This window comes from Chrysochloris asiatica, unplaced genomic scaffold (assembly GCF_000296735.1).
Source record: "Chrysochloris asiatica unplaced genomic scaffold, ChrAsi1.0 scaffold00410, whole genome shotgun sequence".
Classification (NCBI taxonomy): Eukaryota; Metazoa; Chordata; class Mammalia; order Afrosoricida; family Chrysochloridae; genus Chrysochloris; species Chrysochloris asiatica.
The window spans coordinates 797,925-805,560 of NW_006408928.1; the positions used below are offsets into that span (position 1 = coordinate 797,925).

General features: G+C 37.4%; 1 pseudogene; it reads left to right on the forward strand.

Annotated features, from left to right (window-relative positions):
- The first annotated feature begins 346 nt into the window (after positions 1-346).
- The window catches only part of LOC102833637, a 34,233-nt pseudogene continuing 26,943 nt past the window's right edge, over positions 347-7,636 (forward strand).

The following is a 7,636-nucleotide window of genomic DNA, read 5'->3' on the forward strand; positions in this document are numbered from 1 at the left end:
CACAGCTGATTCCAGGTGCCAGGTTTGTTGCTACTAATTCCCCATTCCCTTTGATGTGATTCCAACAGCCTGGAGACCAGGAGCTTCCCTGGGAATATGTGAAGGTGAGGTCCAGTGACACTTTGGGTTATCAGGGTTAATGTGGGGTACAAGAAAAATATTGTGCCTTTCTTTCTGCAAATAATCAGTATACCTCTGCATCGCCTACTGCCTTCTTGCTCTAAAGTCACCTGCAAAAGATCAAGAGTTCTCTGCCATGCCTGGCCAGTCAGCACATATCAACCATTTCATTTTTTTCCACCTCCACATGTCTGTTTAGCTGCTTCTCCAACTGAGAGCTAGACCAATGCTGGCTATTGCAGGCTCTGCAGATGTGGAGCTGGGGCCACCCAGGTGATAATTAATGCAGATAACTCGCCCTCCTTTAAAGGGGCTCACAACTGTGATACTCACCTCCATGCAGCTCTGACTTATAGGAAGCACAAGCTTCTGTGAAGATATAGGTGGTTTGCTGCTGGCCATGCCTGTGGTGAGCACAGGAGTGTATGGAACCCGAAAAATATCACATAATTATCTCCATAAGCCTCTGATATGTTCTACAATGTCAATACATTTTCTTGTCTTTGAAGTCACTCATAAAAGCTTAAGATGGTGGACCTGCATCTGGTCAGTCAATGCAGTTTACCAGTTTATCTTTTTCTTCTTTTTTTTTTTTTTTTTTTTTTTTTTTTTTTTGCTATGACTTTTCAGCATTCTCTCCTAGTAAGTAAGCATTCTTTGTTTGAATCTCAGGGTTCTGAGATTATCATCTGAATCTGTTTCATTTGGTTTTTGGTATCTATGTTGTAGGCTATGATCTATACAGTTTTTATGTCTAATCTGCCATCTTTCTGCCTCTCGAATCCAACATAATTTTTCATGTTGAACTTCTACCCTGCCACTTTTGCACATTTCAATGATTTCCAGTAATTTTCTTGTTGAGTGTTTGAAATTTCTATTTATAAAATCATGCCATCCGCAAAGATCAGAGAAAAGAGGAAGACCCACAACGAGACGGGTTGGTCAGGTGGCAGCATCGATGGACTCAAGCAACAGTAGTGAGATTGGCCCAGGATTGGGCAGTGTTTCGTTCTGCTGTGTATAAGGTCTCTATAAGTCGGTGCCGACTTGATGACACCTAACAACAACAATAAATCATCTGAAAATATATAAAATTTTACTTTTTCTTTGTCAATTTGAATGCCTTTAATTTCCCTTTCTTTCCTTATAACTCTGGCTAAGACTTTCAGCACCATATTGAATAGGAGTGGTTATAAGAGGTATCCTTGTCTAGTTCTTGTTCAAAAAAAGAGTGCTTTCAGTTTCTCTTCATTGAAAGTAATGTCAGCTGATGGATTTGTATACATGCCCTTATATTATGTTGAGGAATCCCTCTTGTATTTATTTAATGGTTTTTTTAGGAATGGATGTTGGATTTTGCCAAATGCCTTTTCTGCATCAACTGATATTATTATGAGGTTCTTTTATTCTGTTTTATTTGTGTGGTAGATTGTGTGACCCTGTATAGGATTTGTGAGGAGTGGTTGGTTGCTTTGAACAACTTACCTTGTGGTTAGCAGTGTAAGTGCTTATCTTACAACATCATAGCAGGACTCGTCAGCATATGTGATTTCTGACCTCTTAATGATAAAAGAACTGAACAAATTTTATGCAACAATCCTGAGAGAACAGAATCATCCTTGAACCACAGAATGTGAAGCAGCATCCATTTTTAGTTAGGAATGTAAACAGTGTTTATGATAAGGCTCACAGGGAGAAAGTTAATTGGCATGGTGTTTACCTAGAAGTAGTAATATTTAGATACTCTCTGGAGCATAGAAGACCCAGAGCTTTTTGTGAATGGCCAAAATTGCCAAAAAAATAAAAAGATTCACTATAGAAACTTTGAGCCCAATCATTGAATTGTCCTTATTGGGATCAAAGCCATATTTTTCAAAAGTTGAATATTAAGAATAAATTATTTTTAAAAATATATTTTAAAAGATTAAATCATTCTTGAAATAGTAATTTTGAAACCCAGAGTGGCATGTTTATTTATTTTAGATTTATTTTTTGGTTTGTTTTGCCAGTAACATGCTTTATAGAAAGATTGTCCATCAAGTGAAAAACCAACTTAAAGAGGTGCATGTGGGAAAAAAAAAAATTTTAGGTGCTTATGATACTGTTCCACACTTCATCTGAGAGGATCTTGGGACCAAATCAGCAATTCCCAAGACATCAAACTGATTTTAAGCTCTGCTGTTTTAAAGAGTGCTTATTTCTATAACTTGTCTTTCTTGTGGTTTCATCTTTACAAGATAAAGAATCTTGCTGCTAGACAAAGACTGACTGTTCATTTACATCTTGACTATGAATTATGATCTAAAACCTAGTTATAAAATTGGTAAGTAAGAAAAAAGGCAGAACCTCAGCATTTTTCATTATTGGGCATATCTAAGTGATTATATTATATGGTCATAGTTTCTATTTCTTCACCCTTCTTTAACTTTGACTCACATTGTCTTAGTATGGCTTACAGTGCCAACTCTGCATGGTTTTACAGGTGAACTGAAATGCTATAAAGTGTTTTATCTATAACCCTTAGGATAACAAATCTGAGTTGGAAACAAGGAAACATTTCCATTTCTCTTAGATACTCAAATTTGCAAATGTGCTGTTGGGACTTATCTGTATGGCAGAAGCATCTAAGAAATTATTCACAAAATGTTCCTTTTCTGCCAGAGATTCCCATGTATCCAAACACATTTCTCTTTTTTTATTTTCTCTTCGAACTTAAAATTTCACGGACATCTAAAACATTCTTAAAACAATAATATGAGTCTGAACTGGAAAACATGTTTAAGTGATCTCATTCTACATATTTTTATTTTTAGAAGCACAGTTTTGTTTCTACTAGCACAAATACAAATATTTATTTCTGATATTTTAAACTTCAGATACAGTCTTACTTCCTTTATTGTTTAAGCAGTTCTTATCCTGTTTGAAGGAGCACTAGTACCGTAGTGGTTACAAGTTGGGTTGCTGGAATCTTCTTAGTGATTTATGTACTCACGGTGATAGGGAACCTCCTCATACTGCTGGTGATCAGGGTAGATTCCCACCTCCATATCCCCATGTATTACTTCCTGGCTAACCTGTCCTTCCTTGACATGTGCTTCTGCACTGTTACTGTGTCCAAAATGCTAAGGACCATCATCTCTCCAGGGGGCAGGGATATCTCCTTTCACAGTTGTGCTTCCCAGCTCTATTTCTTCCGCTTCCTGGGCAGCACTGAGTGTTTCCTCTACACAGCCATGTCCTATGATCGCTACCTGACCATCAGTTATCCATGCAGGTACATCATGATAAGTGGAAGAACATGTGTCCTTCTGGTGACCAGCACATGGCTCAGTGGCCCTCTTCACTCTGCAATCCAGATAGTATTGACATTTCTTTTGTCCTATTGTGGACCCAACCAGATCCAGCTCTATTTCTGTGATGCAACACCCATCCTCAAACTAGCCTGTGAAGACACCTCCACCAATTAGATGGTGACTTTTGCAAAATAGTTATAGTGGCCTCTGGATATTTCTCCCTGATAGTGCTTTCATATGTATCCATTGTCTGCTCCATCCCGAAGATCTGAACCACAGAAGGGAGACTCAAAGCCTTCCAAACCTGTGCCTCTCACTGTATCATGTTCCTCTATTTCTATGTTCCCTGTGGTTTCATATATTTGAGGCCAGGCTCCAATGATACTGTAGATGTGGTAGTGTCAGTTTTCAACACTGTGCTGACACCCCTTCTAAACCCTGTTGTGTACACCCTGAGAAACAAGGAAGTGAAGAGAGCTCTACTGAAGCTGAAAAGTGAGTCAGTATTCAGCAAGAGCAAATAATAAAGAAAGGTCATATATGACTAACTCCTTTTATTTATAATGAAATTAAACCACTAAATCTTAATATTTAATGAACAATTAATGAATTTAATATTTTTTCTCATTACAGTGTGTTTTTTTTTTTTAATCTTAAAGATGCCATTTAATAGTGAAAATCTAAGCGGATGAATAATAATCTGTGCTTTCTTTTTTATTCCACCAACTTTTCTACCAGAAAAATAATTTATTTTTACATCCTTAATATTTTTTTTTCCCATAATTTGTATCCAATATAATACTCGTGGTGTGGTGCTGTGGTTAATGTGCTGAACTGCAAGGTTGATTTGAAACACAGAGTTGGTGGTTCAAGCTCACCAGCCACTGCACGAAATCCTAAGTTCTTTTTGTTGTTAATTGTTATCGAGTTGGCTCCTACCCATAATGACCCTGTATAGGGTTTCCAAGGAGCAGTTGGTGATCTTGAACTACCGACCTTGTGGATCAAAGAGGCTTTGCAGTCCATTGCATTATCCCACAGAGGTTAGCTATGAGTCAGAACATACTTGATGGCACTTAGCAATATAAACAACATTATACATTTATTTTTCAATATTTGCAATCTATATCAAATCTTTCAAAATTTTGTTGATTCCATTTTTAAACTTCTACTTTGAAAAAATCATTTATAATATTCATTTTAGAAGTATTCCTCCTGGTGAAATTTTTGCCTTATATAGTACTATACAAGAAAATGATATTTTAGGAAGATTGTTTTTCTTTGCATTCATGATACACTAAAAACTATGCCACAATTTTATTCATTTATCTGTTTATTCTTTGTCTTTTAAAATATCAAAGGTAAATGCTTGAGTATTTATGTACTGTATGTCCTATCTATACTGTATGTCCCACTTTGGTCCCTGAGAACCTGTGGGACCATCCTTTTGTACATGAAGAAATATTGATCTCACATACTAAATGAAAATCTTCTATTTCCAGCAATCTTAAAATTATTTTTGTAAGTAAATAATAGATACATTTTTAACATATGAAATAAGCAAAAAAACTTAGAGACAAAAAAGTACAGTTAAACAATATCAGGATATTGTCCATTTTAGAACAATGTCCTAGTCCCAATCCCTTAAGTATTTACCTGTCATTCACATTTGTTTGATTAAAATATAAAAGGCACTTTGGACTCTATCTCAAATATAATAGACTGTAAATGTGCTTCATTTCTGCATAAGTAAATAAAGGCTTGGCATTATAATCTTATAAGCCAGCATCTCAGTATATATGTGTAGTAAAAGTGAAATATCAAAACAGATGCTAAATTTTTGTTCCACACACATCCTTTAAATGCCTTTGATGGACTTATGAACTCCTGATATGGCATTTGGATCAGCATTGGATTGCAAACCACAAGTTCAGCAGTTCAAATCCATAAGTTACTCCTTGAAAACACTATACAGGATTGTTATGACGTGGATCCTACCTGATGGTACTTAACAAAAACAATGTGACACTTATTGGTGTGGTGCACTTGAATAGGTACTGAACTTCTAACTATAAAGTTGTTGGTTCAAACCCATCAGTCACTCTTTGGAAACCCTATAGAGTGTCACAATGAGTCATGAATGATTTGAGGGCACCTAAGAACAACAACAATAATGAAAACATGGCTAGCATAGCAAAAACAGAAACTGCAAATGACAAAACTAGTAGGCATTTGCTAGAACTAAAGAGTACCTCTCAAGACTCCTGAGACTTTCAGCAGTTGGTTTTCAGAGAGGTTTTAACAACAACCTCCATTCTTGTCTAGGTTGGTTTATCTTGCACTGAGTAAAACGTGAAGCTAGACTAAAAATAAAATCTTACTAATTGGCACAGTGGCAGCAGCAATGGACTCAAGCATAGCAGCGATTTTGAGGTTGGCGCAGGACTGGGCAGTGTTTCATTCTGTTGTCACAACAATTTGGTCTTAACTCGATGCCATCTAACAACAAGAGCAATTGTGAAATCAAGATCTACATAAACCATCAAACAGTTTTATATTAAAGGGGTGAATTATTAGTATTCTCTCCCATGAGCCACAGTGATAAGAGTACATTGTGAAAGCCAATTCATTTCACAAAAGATAAACTGAGGTACAGATAGACTAAAATTACTTACTCATTCACTTTATTTTGGTTACTTACAATTTCTTGTAACAGCTATTTCACTTAAGTAACAATTAGAAAATGTATTATGGGACTTTGATAGAGTGTTAAGGCATATGGAATCCTTGTGTGGCACTGTAGCATAAGCACTGGACTGCTAATCGCAAGCTTGGCAACAATTCAAACTCAGCAGTAACTCCTAGAAAACAATATAGAGGGTGTTTGTGAGTCAGAAACAACTCAATGGCACCTAACAACAAAAACAAGACACATAATAAATGTTAGGAACAGAGTAGGAACCTAACATCCAGTTTAACTGTCCCCCAACATCTGGCACTGTATCAAAAATCCCAGGAAACTGAGCCCATCATACCTTCTGAGTGCTAGAAAAAAAAAGAAGAAGGAAAAAAGACAGAATGTGTGCCACCTAGACCCTGACATCAATCAGAGTTAAACTTGAGAGAGAAGAGTCAAAAACCCTAAAAAGAAGGGAAATAACAGAAAGCTGAGTCTCTCTCTCACTCTCACTCAGGAAAAAGACGCCACTTCTCCTCTTCTGAGAAGTGTACTATTCATAGCTTAATTAAACTTTGCTTGCTACATGCTGTTTTGTCTGTATGTGCTGTTTGCACGAACATTAAGTGGGTCTTGCTAGACCTGCAGAAGTCAAATTATTGGACCCTGACATCTTGGGAGCCCATCAGGTTGATGGTCTGGTTGGTGAGTAACTATTCTTTAGTTTTATATCCTTCTCACTCTCCCCTACTCTGATATTCCCTTCCCTGTTGTGTGTTGAAAGTGCTGAATGACAGATGGTAGTATATTGCATGCATCCAATGAGATAAACTTGTTCTCCACTATTTCTAAGAAAAAATGAGGATTGCATGAGTCCAAGAGGGACTTTGCTGCCCTCCAGCCCAAAGACCCAGGTGACAATTTCCTCCCCTTATTGAAGAAGTGATGTGGGGTATGCTGGCTTCAAATGTGAAGGAACCCCATAGGAACTCCCGTTCAGACAAGGATTTTAGAGACTGAGCCTAATCCAGACCAAAGACAGGATTTTAGGCATGTCCAGGGGCTGTGCCCATTTCTATCCTGAGGGAGAGTGGATAGTAAGCCATGTAAGAGAGGGCAAATATACTCTAAGGGAGACACCTAGAGGAGAGTCCCCCACTCAAACAGCACATGTAGACCCACAGTATTTAATCCCCAGCAGAATAAGTGATTCTTTCTGTATGAATTTGTCTTTTTTATCACATGAACAGAAGTCTAACTTTCCCTTTTGCCAGATGCTGTGGTTGGGAACAAGCTTTGCATTCTTCATGAGATCTGTCTTTGGATGCTGTCTCTCAGAACCTGTTCTTGCCTGTATTATGAGAATGGTCATTAGGCAGACCACTGAGCTTTTACCATTAACTGATGGCACATGGGGGTTGGTCCCTAACACTAGGTGGGATGCCAAAATTGTCTATTGTCATGAAGATAGAAGGCTTAGAATTTGGGGATCCAAAAAAAAGGAGAGGAGGCAACCAATAGATATCCAGGTCCAGATGGCTTCACC